This window comes from Ambystoma mexicanum, chromosome 6p, assembly GCF_040938575.1.
Source record: "Ambystoma mexicanum isolate Mex_15411 chromosome 6p, UKY_AmexF1_1, whole genome shotgun sequence".
Classification (NCBI taxonomy): domain Eukaryota; kingdom Metazoa; phylum Chordata; class Amphibia; order Caudata; family Ambystomatidae; genus Ambystoma; species Ambystoma mexicanum.
This window is the reverse complement of record NC_090935.1, coordinates 1,482,241,627-1,482,256,516: the sequence shown is the minus strand read 5'-3', so window position 1 is coordinate 1,482,256,516 and position 14,890 is coordinate 1,482,241,627. Positions and strand designations below refer to the sequence as shown.

At 48.4% G+C, this 14,890-nt stretch overlaps 1 protein-coding gene across 1 annotated transcript in view; it reads right to left on the bottom strand.

Annotated features, from left to right (window-relative positions):
* LOC138511072 (uncharacterized) overlaps positions 1-14,890 on the bottom strand; it is a 1,092,277-nt gene that overhangs the window by 1,042,496 nt on the left and 34,891 nt on the right. The window lies entirely within an intron of this gene.

Below are 14,890 nucleotides of genomic sequence, written 5' to 3'. Positions count from 1 at the left end.
TAAAGAGCAAAATTGAGCAAGGTCATAGAATACCTGGCTGATTAACGAAGGGTGAACACACATGGTGTCAGGATCGGCAGGTGGAGACTTTGGAAGGGTTGGAGGCAGTGACCTTTTCAGAGTAACGTTCTAGTCCTCATTCAAGATGGCAGCACGCACTATATCTTCCGGCTCCGCCCCTCCAGCCAGTGCGCTGTATCTGTTTACCTCTCGTTACTGCGCTCCGCTTTTCTGAATCCTTCTCTCGTGATTTCTATTCTGTCATTCTATAGTATCCGTTGCTATCAGTCCTTTCTAACTTCTACGGCTACTCGCTGTATTTTCCCTGCTACTCTACTTCAGTTCGCCTGTTTGTTTTCCTCTTTCCCCTAGCTTAGACTCCATTTCTCCTTCCTACCTCCACGGCACCTGCCGTTCCGCACTGCTTACTTTCTTCGTTCTGCACGCGAACTGCTCTCGCGACTTCATTTCTCCTTCCTACCTTCACGGCGCCTGCCATTCCGCACTGCTTACTTTCTTCGTGCTGCATGCGAACTGCTTTCGCGACTTCATTTCTCCTTCCTACCTTCACGGCGCCTGCCGTTCCGCACTGCTTCCTTTCTTCGTTCTACACGCGAGCTGCTCTCGCGACTCCCATTTCTGCTCCGTACATTCGCGGAGCTTGCCTATTCTGCATAGCTGATTTCTTTTTACATACGAGTTTACTTTGTGTTTGTGTACTTTCATTGTGATTCTCAGCATAGGCTCACGGCGCCTGTCCGTTCCTACTTATTTTCTGTTTATGATTCCATCTGTATAGGTTTTCAGTTTCCATAGCAATTCCCTTGTTGGCTGTAGTGCTATCTCTCTGTATTTTTGGTACTTCCTCCTTTTTTTTATTGGGTTCCATCCTCTTATTTCTTTTGCCCTTCTCATCCCGTTGGATCATCTCAGGACTTTGGTCTTTGGAAACTCAACTTTCCCCACATCTGCAAAGCACCAAAACCAGGGTTTTTTCTGCCTTCCGGCATTTTCCCTGGGGCGAGGCTGGGCCTCCTGGAGGTCCCCTTGAGCAGGTTCTCGTCTCTGTCACGGTGGCCTCTGGAGGGGCCAGACCTTATTTACACGAATGAAAAGGACGGAAACTAAAGGAAAGTCCGCCCAAAGAAAGAAAGAAGGACAAGAAGAAGCCTGAAACAGCACTTAAGGAACGTACTTCCGAGTATTCAGGTGAGGAGAAGGGGGAACTGGAACCGGAATCTGACAGCATACAACGCCCTACTCACACAATGGCTTCCTTGGAGCAATACCAAGAACTGGTAGCTGCGATGCAGAATCTAACAGCGGAGGTGCAAGCCCTGAGAACGGAGAATGTTGCACTCCGACAACAGGTCGTTTTACGCCGTGATGACTATGGAGACCTGCCAACTATGCCACTCTCTTTCGGAAAGTATGATGGGTATCCTGGTGGTCTAAAGGACTTTCTTGATGCCTGTAAGGTGTACTTTGCCTTCAGGCCCCATGCATATGATACGGCCAGATCAAGGGTCGGGTTCATCATCGCTAACCTCTCTGGAAACGCATTATCTTGGGTAACGCCGTTCGTTACAAGCAATGACCCGTCCTTAAATGATTACGACCGTTTTTTGGAGCTGTTTAAGGAAAGGTTTGACAGACCGGAAGTACTCTATTCCTCTTTGGAAGCCATTCTGGACGTTCGCCAAGGAAACACGGATTTGCAAACTTACATCTCCCGTTTCCAGAGACTAGCAGCCAAGACGGACTGGCCAGATTCGGCCCAACAGACCATTTTCAGACGAGGCCTTCATGATGAAATTAAGGATGAGCTGGCTAGAGTAGCCCGACCTGCTTCTTTCAGGGATCTGATAACTCTGTCTCTCCAAATTGAATTTCGTCTACAGGAAAGGCGACAAGAAAGAAGACGACCTAGAGGAACCTCTCAGGCATTAAGTTTCCCTTCCCCTTCTCCTCTCACAAGACCCTCAACCATAGCAGAAGAACCCATGCAGATCGGAGCCACCCGGGGCCCCCTGACTCCAGAAGAAAGAAAGAGAAGACGGAACTCCGGGTTATGCATGTACTGTGGTTCCTCCAAACACCTTCTGAGAGACTGCCCGGATGTACCTCCTCGACGGAAGGAAAACTTCAGCCCCCGCTCTGCTGCAAGGGAAGTGTCGGGGGAATTGACAAGCACCCTTGCATCAACACAAGAACCTTAAACAACCCGGAAGAGAACAGTCTGATGGTGTTCAAGGTTAAACTTTGGTTGTCTGGTTCTGCCCCCACTGAGGTATTAGCTATGTTGGACTGTGGAGCAGCGGGAAATTTCATGGACCTAAGATGGGCAACCGAACACCAGGTGGCTACCAGACTCAAGTCTGCTCCCATACCAGTTGAGGGTGTAGACGGCAGATCTTTATCATCTGGACCCATTACCTCTGAAACATTCCCGCTCAAGATGATGATGGGCCACCATGAAGAGATTCTGGTATTTGACCAGATCAGAGCAGCTCATTTTCCCTTGATAATAGGGATTCCGTGGTTAAGAAAACCACGCATCAACTGGACAGATAACAAGGTGAACTTTGACTCACAGTTCTGTAAGACCCACTGTATGGAACTTTCCATTGCCGGAACCACAGATGTCGGAGCTGAAACAGGAAGACCAATCCTGTACAAGGAGCCGTCTACTTCACGAAGCTTGACCTAAGAGGTGCCTATCACCTGCTGCGTATAAGAAAGGGGGGCGAGTGGAAGACTGCATTCCGCACCCCCTTTGGCTTATATGAATACCGGGTGATGCCATTTGGCCTGGTAAACGCCCCAGCCGTATTCCAAAGGTACATGGATAAGGTGTTTTCCGACATGTTGTTCATAACGGTGGTGGTATACCTAGATGACATCTTAATCTTTTCCAAAACCCTTGCAGAGCATAGAAGACTTGTCATACAGGTGTTGCAGCGTCTTCAGTCCCACCAGCTACTGATCAAACCGGAAAAGTGTCAATTTGAGGTTACGTCAGTGTCCTACTTAGGATTTATCCTGTCTAAGCAAGGGATAGAGATGGATCCGATCAAGATAAGGGCAATCAGAGACAGGAAAGAACCTACTAATGTAAAGGAGCTACAGAGTTTCCTGGGTTTAGAAAACCTTTATCGAAGATTCATACCCAATTTCTCAAACACCGTGCTTCCTCTAACTTCCTTGTTAAAGAAGGGCGTAAGGTTCGTCTTTTGTGAAGAGCCCAGAAGAGCGTTTATCGCCCTTAAGGAATGCTTTTCTAGGGCACCCATACTGGTCCAACCGGATCAGTCTAAACCATACATTCTGGAAACCGCTGCTTCTTTGGGTGGAGTCGGGGCAGTCCTACTACAGAAACTAGAAGATGGTGTAGAACATCCTGTGGCCTACTATTCCAAGACCCTGACTACAAGTGAGCGCAATTATTCTGTAATTGAAAGGGAACTTTTAGCAATCAAGTTAGCATGCCAAGAGTGGCATCATTTATTGCAAGGAGCCGCCCACAGCTTTGACATCAGAACAGACCATCGTAACCTTCGGGTCCTACAACAGATGGAATGCACAAACGCACGCCACGCCCGGTGGGCATATTTTTTCCTGCAGTATGACTTTAACATCACCTATATTCCCGGCACAGAGAATATGAAGGCTGATGCTTTGTCTCGCAGTCTAGGGGAATGCTCAGGTACCTACATGGGACATGAATTGGTCTTCCCAGGACGCAGGATAATTGCATCCTCTCTTTCCTTTCTTCAAGATCTAATACCTGAGTATCAAACAGGCTCTGAACTCCCTTCCTCGGTCATTCTTGGTAAGGACGGGTTGTATTATCAGGGAGAAGCACTGTTCATTCCCACCAAGAGACTCCAGACTCTTGTCCTCTCTTGGTGCCACGACACCCCACTAACAGGTCATCCAGGAGTCAGAAAGACTTACAACCTGCTACGCAGGGGCTTTTGGTGGCCAGCTTTTCGGAATGATGTGGATCGGTATGTATCTACGTGTTCGGTTTGTGCCTCCAACAAACTTCGAACTGGAAAACCGCTAGGGTTATTGCAGCAACCCTCCTTGCCTGAACGCCCCTGGGAACATATTTCCACAGATTTTATTGTGGATCTTCCCCCATCCGAAAACATGACTGTGATCATGGTGACTGTCGATTCTTTCAGTACGTTGGCTCACTTCTCCGCCTTCAAACACGTTCCTTCAGCCTCTGAGACAGCGGCAGTATTCCTTTGAGATATAGTGCGCCTACATGGGTTTCCTCGGACAGTGATTTCAGATAGAGGACCTCAATTCACTTCTAAGTTTTGGGCTTCTCTTTGCCAGACTCTGGGGATTCACAGGGCTTTCTCTTCGGGTTATCACCCTCAGAGTAATGGACAGACCGAGAGATTGAACGCCAGTCTGGAACAGTACCTGAGGTGTTTTTGTAGCCCGCAGCAGGGGAATTGGTTTCGTTTCCTTCCGCAAGCAGAGTTTGCCTACAATAATGCTCTGCATACTACCATCCAGATGAGTCCTTTTTTTTGTACTTATGGGTACAATCCCCGACATTTGCCCTGGCTCAGAGCCCCTTCCACCAAGATTCCGGCTGTGGCTGAGGTTCTGAAGGACTTACAAGAAGTTCATGAGCTAGCTCAGAAAGCACACCTGAGCAGTCAACAAGCACAAAAGAGATGGGCAGACAAGGGCAGAAGCCTCAATTCTACATGGCAGGTTGGACAATTGGTCTGGTTGTCTACCCGTTTCTTGCCTAGGTGGGTACATTCCGGCAAATTCTCCTCACGGTTCCTCGGGCCGTTCCCCATAGTACAACGGATTAACCCGGTGGCCTTTAAGCTTAGACTCCCTGATTACCTCAAGAGGGTACATCCGGTTTTCCATGTCTCCTTACTCAAGGAATACAAGGAAGATCCTTTCCAAAGACCAGTCCACAGGGTACGTGCTCAAGTGAACCCAACACCAGAAGAATACGAAGTGGCCTACTTGGTTGATTCTCGGTACCGCAGAGGTAGGTTACAATACCTGGTACATTGGAAGGGTTACCCTTTGGAAGAGAGGTCTTGGGAACCGGTGAACCATATTCATGCCCCCAGACTGATAAGGAGATTTCACCACTTTCACCCGGGCAAGCCTGGGGGACCCCCGATGAGAAGGGGGTATACTGTCAGGATCGGCAGGTGGAGACTTTGGAAGGGTTGGAGGCAGTGACCTTTTCAGAGTAACGTTCTAGTCCTCATTCAAGATGGCAGCACGCACTATATCTTCCGGCTCCGCCCCTCCAGCCAGTGCGTTGTATCTGTTTACCTCTCGTTACTGCGCTCCGCTTTTCTGAATCCTTCTCTCGTGATTTCTATTCTGTCATTCTATAGTATCCATTGCTATCAGTCCTTTCTAACTTCTACGGCTACTCGCTGTATTTTCCCTGCTACTCTACTTCGGTTCGCCTGTTTGTTTTCCTCTTTCCGCTAGCTTAGACTCCATTTCTCCTTCCTACCTTCACGGCGCCTGCCGTTCCACACTGCTTACTTTCTTCGTTCTGCACGCGAACTGCTCTCGCGACTTCATTTCTCCTTCCTACCTTCACGGCGCCTGCCGTTCCGCACTGCTTACTTTCTTTGTGCTGCACGCGAACTGCTTTCGCAACTTCATTTCTCCTTCCTACCTTCACGGCGCCTGCCGTTCCTCACTGCTTCCTTTCTTCGTTCTACACGCGAGCTGCTCTCGCGACTCCCATTTCTGCTCCGTACATGCGCGGAGCTTGCCTATTCTGCATAGCTGATTTCTTTTTACATACGAGTTTACTTTGTGTTTGTGTACTTTCATTGTGATTCTCAGCATAGGCTCACGGCGCCTGTCCGTTCCTACTTATTTTCTGTTTATGATTCCATCTGTATAGGTTTTCAGTTTCCATAGCAATTCCCTTGTTGGCTCTAGTGCTATCTCTCTGTATTTTTGGTACTTCCTCCTTTTTTTTATTGGGTTCCATCCTCTTATTTCTTTTGATCTTCTCATCCCGTTGGATCATCTCAGGACTTTGGTCTTTGGAAACTCAACTTTCCCCACATCTGCAAAGCACCAGAACCAGGGTTTTTTCTGCCTTTCGGCTTTTTCCCTGGGGCGAGGCTGGCCTTCCTGGAGGTCCCCTTGAGCAGGTTCTCGTCTCTGTCACGGTGGCCTCTGGAGGGGCCAGACCTTATTTACACGAAAGAAAAGCACGGAAACTAAAGGAAAGTCCGCCCAAAGAAAGAAAGAAGGACAAGAAGAAGCCTGAAACAGCACTTAAGGAACGTACTTCCGAGTATTCAGGTGAGGAGAAGGGGGAACTGGAACCGGAACCTGACACATGGTGTGTGTTCACCCTTCATTAATCAGCCAGGTTATTCTATGACCTTGCTCAATTTTGCTCTTTAATACGTAACTACCCACCTGGGTAGAGCAAGGTATCAACCAGGTGCCCTTTTGATAAACATTTCATAGTACAGCCCGTGGCTGTGGGCTTTTGCAACCGTTCCCTACTCTCCAGGAAATCGTTGCAACTTCCGAAACAAAGAAAGAAACAATCCAGACAACACGACACTATCTCCACCATCAACCTACATCATGGAGAAGGAGAATGTCAACATCTTGTCTTATTCAGATGATTATTTTAAAAAACTTCTGGGGACCACTTCCACTCTCAGCAACCCAGAAGGCATACTCACCCTCGGCCTCGCCAAAGACGAATTAGAAAATATTAATCAAAAGAATAAGAAACTAATCCGCACCGAAATGCATGGTATATTTATGCTAGAATATCTCAAATCAGGCATAATATAAGAGGGTTTACAAGTGAAAAATATACCATGTGTCTTCATCGACAACCCCAAATTCAACAAACATCAGCGGGGTCGGTAATAAATGCAGCCGTGTTTGGCTGATCCTTGTCATCGACACAGCTGATGAGGAATGTAAAAAACAAGGCACCGAACTCATGGAAATGGAAAAGAAATTCCAAGAGGACGCCACCATCAAAGACGCCAAACTTAAACTTGAGAAGCTAGAGACCGAAATTGACAAATTCAAATACATCACCGTCGAAAGAAAGGCACAAAAGTTCAAGAAGGACGTACAAAACTATGCCGAGGACAAAACGTACCCTTACCTCCGAGAGAACTACTACTTAGAAATCCAACAACAAGGCACCTTTAACAGAAGAAATCCCGGTGACACTTTTTCAGGCAGTTCGTCTAACAGCAGCGGAAGTGCCAGTGGAGGCCCAGGCAATCAACAGCACCCACAGCAACCTTTTTTTCCCAGAGGCATGCAACGAGGACGCCCCAAGAGGAGATCGGCACAACAGGGACCACAGATGCGCACCAGACAGTGGTACAACAACCAAGGACAGCAACAGAGAGGATTCCCATCTTCAACCTATCCAACCACAGAATTACGACCGCAGAAATAAACCTCCTGGAAAAGGGCCGATCATTTGTTCCCGCGGCCAAGGCCCAAGCATTCCACACAGAGGTCGAACTCAAACGCTTTTTTCGCAACATTCGTCTCAAATACTTCTTTGAGGTATACTTACCTGAACATTCACCATCCGGATCCAACCCCCCGGAAAGGGATAAAGAAAACATCACAGGATGAAACCATCTCATCAATTTTGCTCTTTAGTACGTGACTACCCACCTGGGTAGAGCAAGGCATCAACCAGGTGCCCTTTTTGATAAACAAGACAACATTACTTACCATGAAAGACATGCTCTGAAGGTTCTACAAGAAAACCACAAAATCAACATCAAAGAAAACAATAAAGAGGGCAATGTGGTCATTATTGACAGAACGGACTACATAACAATGGCCCTGACGCACCTGACAACCCTGGCTGCTATGAAACCTTGATTGACCAAATGGCACAGCCGTTGCCTCTTGACAGACGAGGAACTCAAATAATTACAACCCAGACATCCCAGGATGGCCACCATCTATTTCCTCCCCAAAGTCCATAAAGAATTCAGCGTGATCCCTGAAGGACATTCCATCCTGAGTGGGATCAGATAGATAACAGAAACCCTGAACCAATACATCAACAACGTACTGGCACCGGAGGTACTCAAAATACCAACATTTCTACGAGATACCATGCATACGCTACTTGTACTACAAGACATCACATGGTATAACGAGTATAGCCTTGTGACTCTTGATGTCAAAACACTGTATACGGCCATTGACGACAGACTGGCACTAAAAGCAATTGACTTTGCCATTGCTAAGGCTTCTGCATCCATCTGCTCCCATTTGGAAGTCACAAAAGAATTTCTCGAATTCTCTTTGACCAACACAAGCTTCTTGTTCAACCAACAATATTACAAACAAACCAAAGGCATAGCCATGGGGGCCACATACGCACCAGCCATGGCTAACTTGGCCTGCATCATTTCGAGCAGGTGCATGCATTCTCTAACGCAGACTTCAACAAATTTGTCCACAAATGGTTCCGCTACATTGACGACGTCTTGATGATCTGCCCTAGAACAGCGTAACTATTAGGATCGTTCCAAGAATAGGTTTATAGTGACTTTTTCTAATGGCATTTTTTCAAATGCCATTATGTCGAAAACATTTCGCTGAAAAAAAATATTTGTAATGTTTTTTTTTTTTTTAAAGGGCGGGTTCTCCCCCAAACTCTTAACACCATCTTAAGCCCTTCATTCATGGCCCCAGTACTCAGAACAACTGACAATTGGATCACAAGCTCCAATTGTCAGTTGGAGCTTGTGATCCAAACCTGTGGGTTTTTTCAAATGTGGAATGTGTTAAATGTGTAAACACGCCAAAAAACACCAAGGCATTGACCTTCAGCGACGTCGACACAAATGACATTAAACAATATATTAACTGTAAATCCAAATTTGTCATCTATGCCATAATATGTGTTTGTGATCACAAATATATCGGAAGCACCAAAAGGGAGCTCAGAATCAGAATTCGGGTACACCTGAGCTCTCTTCACTCTTCACTCTCAAGATTCCAAATATCCACTGGCACTACACTGGCAAGAAAAACACCAGTGGGACAACAAAGAGGACATCTCCTTCGTGGGACTAGAAGCAATATCTGCAGACACCAGAGGAGGAGACGGGAACTCCACCTTCGCCAGAAAGAAGCAAGAATGATTTGCAAATACAGAGGCGTTACTGTTGGACTCAATATTGATTATGATTTCCATGTGTTCTTATGATTAACCTTTCCCAACTGTGCCATCCCACCTGGGACACATCCACCCAGAGCCACTCCACCCTACCCCCCACCTCCTTCCCCACCCCGGAATCCCCTCTGGAATGAGCTCCTAGTTCCTTGACACTTGATTTAAATGGAACATCAGCGGCCACATTCAGTTGACATTGCAGCACACCTCAGACCAACCACTATTTTTGGTTCAGGCCTGTGCCTCAACCCGCTCCTCCCCATTGTGATCTACACGCATGTCCTTCTTTCCAAACCCCCCCCTGCGCTCGTTTCCATTTTGCTTTCATGAAACTGCGTTTGACCTGCTTACACATGATACCAACCTCCTTGCCGTAACTCCCAGTTACTACAATCCCCCACCACTCCTTCCACGTTCACAGTGCTTCTGCACTTGTCTTTAACAGGATTGCCATCACCGCATTTTTAATCCATGGCCCAACTCCACCAGTAATTGCGGATTACCACATTGCCGTGGCCTACACGCCTCCCGCGGCATCTTTTCCACCTGCTGCCAATCGGGGCATTATCTGTTGTGCCCATCACGTATGGCCTGCATATCCATGATACCAACCTCCTTGCCGTAACTCTCAGCTATTACAACCCCTCATCACTCCTTCCTCGTTCACAGTACTTCTGCTGTGACATGGTTGCCTCCTGTCCTCAATAGGATTGCCATCACCGCACATTTAATCCCTGGCCCAACTCTACCAGCAAATGCAGGTTACCACACTTCCGCGGCTCACACGCCACCCGTGTCATCTTTTCAACCTACTTCCACTCAGGGCATTACCTGTTGTGTCCATCACAACACACCCCACCAACCATTTGCCCGTGTATACAACCATTACGCTTGCCTCTGGCACGCCTCTTATCTCGGTCCTCCCGCCTGCTACCAATAAGGGCATTATGTGTTGTGAACCTCACAACACTGCGCTCACCAATCAGAGATGAGCTTGCATTCTCCAACCAGGAAGCAAGTGCTATATCCCAGACGGGAGCACTCACTTCCTCGCTGGAATTACTTGGACTAGACGTACTTACCCAGACACAGGTAAGCACCACTGCTCTAGCCCCCTCCAGCCCCAGCCGCTCTGCGGGCAGGCACACTGGCACACCGTCGCCCTCTCCCGCCCCCCTCTTCTCCCTCTCCGAGTGACCGGAACTAACCTGACCCCTGACTTTGCCTCACTTCCCAAATCAACCAGGCTCACCCCATCCCTACCCCACACGGGTTCACCATACCCGCAATGGCTCGCCCTCTCATGCTGCCCCCTGGCGCTTCAGGCCCACAGGCATCATGGCCACCCCGACTGCACGTATCTACGTGTCTGCGGTGCCCCCTCCCGGTTTCACCGCTGAGACCCCTCCTCAGTCACTGTTCTCCGCTATACTGGACCACTGACACAGAACTGTCACAATCCCACATGCGCTTCCCACACCTAACTTCCTTCCAAGCATCAACTGGGCCAATTCGACCCGCCACCAGTGAAATCTGGCTCAATCATCACGACCACTCAATCTCTCCGCACACGCGGCCACCCCCACTCTCCACCTACCAGTTACCCAGCCCATCACCCCTGCTCCCCCCAGGCTTATTATCCCCCTGCCCACATCATCAGCCTTGAGTCCCACAGGTACCTAACCAACCATCCGCCGGCTCAACCCTGATCTAACTCACTGTCATGATCTCCGCTTCCAAAAGATCAGGACTTGCCCGACTCGCTTGGAAGCAGACCCATAACCCCGGTTCCGAGTGCCAGCCAGTCCCAATTGGGACCTTTTGGACCCTGTCCTGGCGCCAGTGGCACCAGGCTCATAAAGATGCCCAGTCCCAGCGCTGGAAGCGCCGGGCTCATAATGCTTGGGTGGACTTACCTGCAGCAGACCATGCTGCTTACTTACCTGCCAGTTGAACCCCTGATCCTCTTCTGTTTGGGACTACTTTTCCTGTTGGGTGGGGCAGGAGCCACTCCCTAGGTTCAGAACACTGGAACTCTTCTGGAAAGCAGGAACTCTTTTCTTAGGCGTGGCTGTGGAAGGAGACACCTAAGCACTACAGGAGGTTATTTAAACCACACCCGATGGATGAATCTTGCTTTGCGTTATTCTGCATTCTCTGCAGCAGAACGCTCATCGTGTCTTCTGCTTCTGATCCTGGGCCTAAGGGAACAAAGGCTTACCATCCTGGAATCCAGTCTTCAGCAGCACCTGTAAAGACAAAGAAAGAACAGGTTAGCACTACGGTCTTCAGTGGCAGCGCATCTCTTACCTGGTCCATCGGCTGTCACCAATGCCTCGCGCTGCATTCTGGCATCTGAAAGACAAAGGCTTACCTACTCTTCGCATGCTCCGGAGGTCTTCGCACTGCATTCCGGCATCTGAAAGACAAAAGCTTACCAGCTCTTCGCACACTCCGGAGGCCTTCGGCGCTGCATCCCGCAACTGAAAGACAAAAGAAGGTGCGTTTAAAGACATTGGGCAACTTTATTACTCACGTGCCATTACTCCTTCCCACGCCGAATCCAGTGGGTATTCCAGCACCCTTCAGCTTCTCTAAAGCTCCGAACTTGTACCTGCAAGATAAAAGGGACAGTTAGTGCGCATCGTGAAGCAGGCTACAAGCGCTTACTTACGTGCTTCCAGGCGCTTCTATTCCTCACGCCGGTTCGATCCTCAACTCTCATCAGCCCGCCATCCGCCATCGCCGGAACCCTGCAAAACAAGAGATATCATTACAAAAGACTTTTAAGACATTTGAAGTGCCCAGAACTTACCGTTCGTGCAGTTAACGACGGACAGCAGTCCTCTGAGGTCAAGAGGCCTGCACTCTCATCCAGTGAAGAAACTGGTTACGGCACCCTGCCCCGAGGCAGATGGAGAGCTCGGCGTTCACTTACCTAAGGTGAGGGTGTTAACCTTTGGGGTTCTACAGGAGAAGAGAAAGGGAAGAGGAGAGAGGCACCCAATAACCCCAGTTCATTAATCCCATATTTTCTATCTGCAGACATCTTACTCTTCGAGTCAGACATACAGTGCACAGAGGTCCAGCCCAAAGAGCCAACCGTGTGTTACACATCACCTTTGAAGATACGGCATTCACCCAGTCAAGACCGGCGCCTCTGCAGGAATCAGGTGAGCGCTACAGAACGCAAAGCCAATCGCAAAACTCCCACCCAGGCGCTATGGAAACCTCGGATACCGACCAGCTAGCCCAGTTACTTGGGGAACTAAGAGCAGAAGTGCATGCAGCCCATCAGGAAACGAATGCTCTAAGAAGGGAACTGATTATTTCCAAGGAGCGAACAGACGATCTCGCTAGACAATTGCTACAGTCACAAGCCGGACAAACTCCGTTACCCGCATCAGGGGCAAATCTTCCTTCAACATCCTCTACGAAACCAGTGCAGATCAACCTACCTGGGAATGTACCTCTGGCTCCGCCCGAACGATTTTCTGGTGACCCAAAGAGGTTTGCAGTATTTATTAATCAGTGCCGGTTGCACTTCTTATGCCGGCCAGCAGCCTTTCCAACTGATCAAGCTAAGGTAACTTTCGTGCTTTCGTACCTTAGTGGCAATGCGGCAGACTGGTCGATCCCTCTAGTTAATCAAGATGATCCGGTTCTCCATGATTTTCGAGCTTTTCAGCTCAGTATGGAAAAACTGTTTGCAAGACATTCACAGGGGCAGGCCTTGGACAATGAGCTCCTTTCATTGCGACAGGGTAATCAAGACCTTTTGGCTTATATTGCGTCTTTCAACAGACTGATAGTGGAAACTCGATGGCCTGAGGACAAAAGGATTACGCTGTTTTATAGAGGTCTACGTGGAGAGCTCAAAGATGTGTTAGCCCAAGTAGTGAATCCCCCGCAAGACTGTTCGGACTATATTGACTTAGTCGTTCAAATTGACCACAGACTGCAGAACAGGAAGGCCGATCGTTCCAAGTTTGATGCTCGAGTATTTTCCAAACCACCAACTCCTACCAAAGGAGTAGACTCCGGGGAACCCATGCAAATAGGGGGCCTGAAAGGACCACTAACACAAAAGGAGCGGGAAAGGAGAAAACAGCTGCAATTATGCCTCTATTGCGGAAACTCGGGGCAATTTCTTCGAGACTGTCCGGTGAAACCAGCCAAGAAGGCAGTAGGAGCTGCAGTTACCAGGGTCACAAACTCTGAGCAGGGAAACGACCTCGCCCGACAAGAATAGAGGTCCTCTTGCCGAGCGTTAAAACCAGTTCCGTGACCTCGCATTTCGTGATACCTATGGTCCTCATTAGCCCTGAACATCCGGATCGATTACATGCGATTGAAGCTTACGTCGACAGCGGTGCCATCGGCAATTATGTGGATCATGAAATGGTTTTGAGGATGAATCTGACTCTTTGTCCAAAGGCTGTAAAGGACGTCATTACTACGGTGGATGGTACGGAGATAGCCTCCGGACCAGTAACGCATACCACCCAAGAAGTGACGCTAGTAAGTCAAGATGGACACCATGAGAAGATCGTGCTCGATGTGATCAAGGCCCCCCAGTTCCAGATTATTCTAGGAATTCCTTGGTTAGAGAAGCACAATCCTCAGATCGATTGGCGAGCAAGAACGGTTCAGTTTCCAGAATGTGTCTCTACTTGTCACCCTCGACCTGGTGTTGCACTGGCAGCAATTTCCTCGGAGGCTCCTCAGTTACCTCCTGAATACCTAGAATTCCAAGAAGTTTTCCGGAAGGATCAGGCTAACTCTCTACCTCCTCATAGGTCTTATGACTGCCAAATAGACCTGATACTTGGATCTACTCCTCCTTGTAGTAGAATTCATGCCCTCACCGAGCCTGAGAATCTTCACCTCCGACAATACCTGGATCAATACCTAGCAAATGGGTTTATTCGTCCTTCCAAGTCCCCTGCTTCCTCAGCTTTGTTCTTCGTTCCAAAAAAAGAAGGGGACCTTAGAACTTGTATAGATTATCGCGCCCTGAACCAGATCACCGTTAAGAATAGATATCCGTTACCTTTGATCCCTGAACTCCTGGACCAAGTCAGAAAAGCATGCATATATACAAAGCTGGATCTTAGAGGAGCCTACCACTTGGTACGAGTAAAAGAGGGCGATGAATGGAAGACGGCCTTCCGCACCAAGTATGGGCTATTTGAATATCAGGTCATGCCCTTCGGACTTTGCAATGCCCCGGCCGCCTTTCAATATTTTATGAACGATGTCCTCAGAGAGCTCATAGATGTGTGTGTTGTTGTTTACATTGACGACATCCTCGTTTATTCTTCATCGGAAACTGAACATCGGAAACACGTGAAAATGGTCCTCGAGAGATTGCGTCAACACAAACTTTTCGGTAAGTTGGAAAAATGTGTTTTCAACGTGACTGAAGTTGAATTCTTGGGATTCATATTGTCACCTAGCGGAGTGCGTATGGATTCAAAGAAGGTCGATGCAATTCTCAAATGGCCATCGCCATCCTCCGTAAAAGGTGTTCAAAGCATGTTAGGCTTCGCTAACTTTTACCGCAGGTTTATCCCCGGATTCTCTCGAATAGTCCAGCCCATCACCGCCTTGTTAAAGAAAAACAAACGTTTTGAATGGTCTACCGAGGCGGAACAAGCTTTCCAGAAT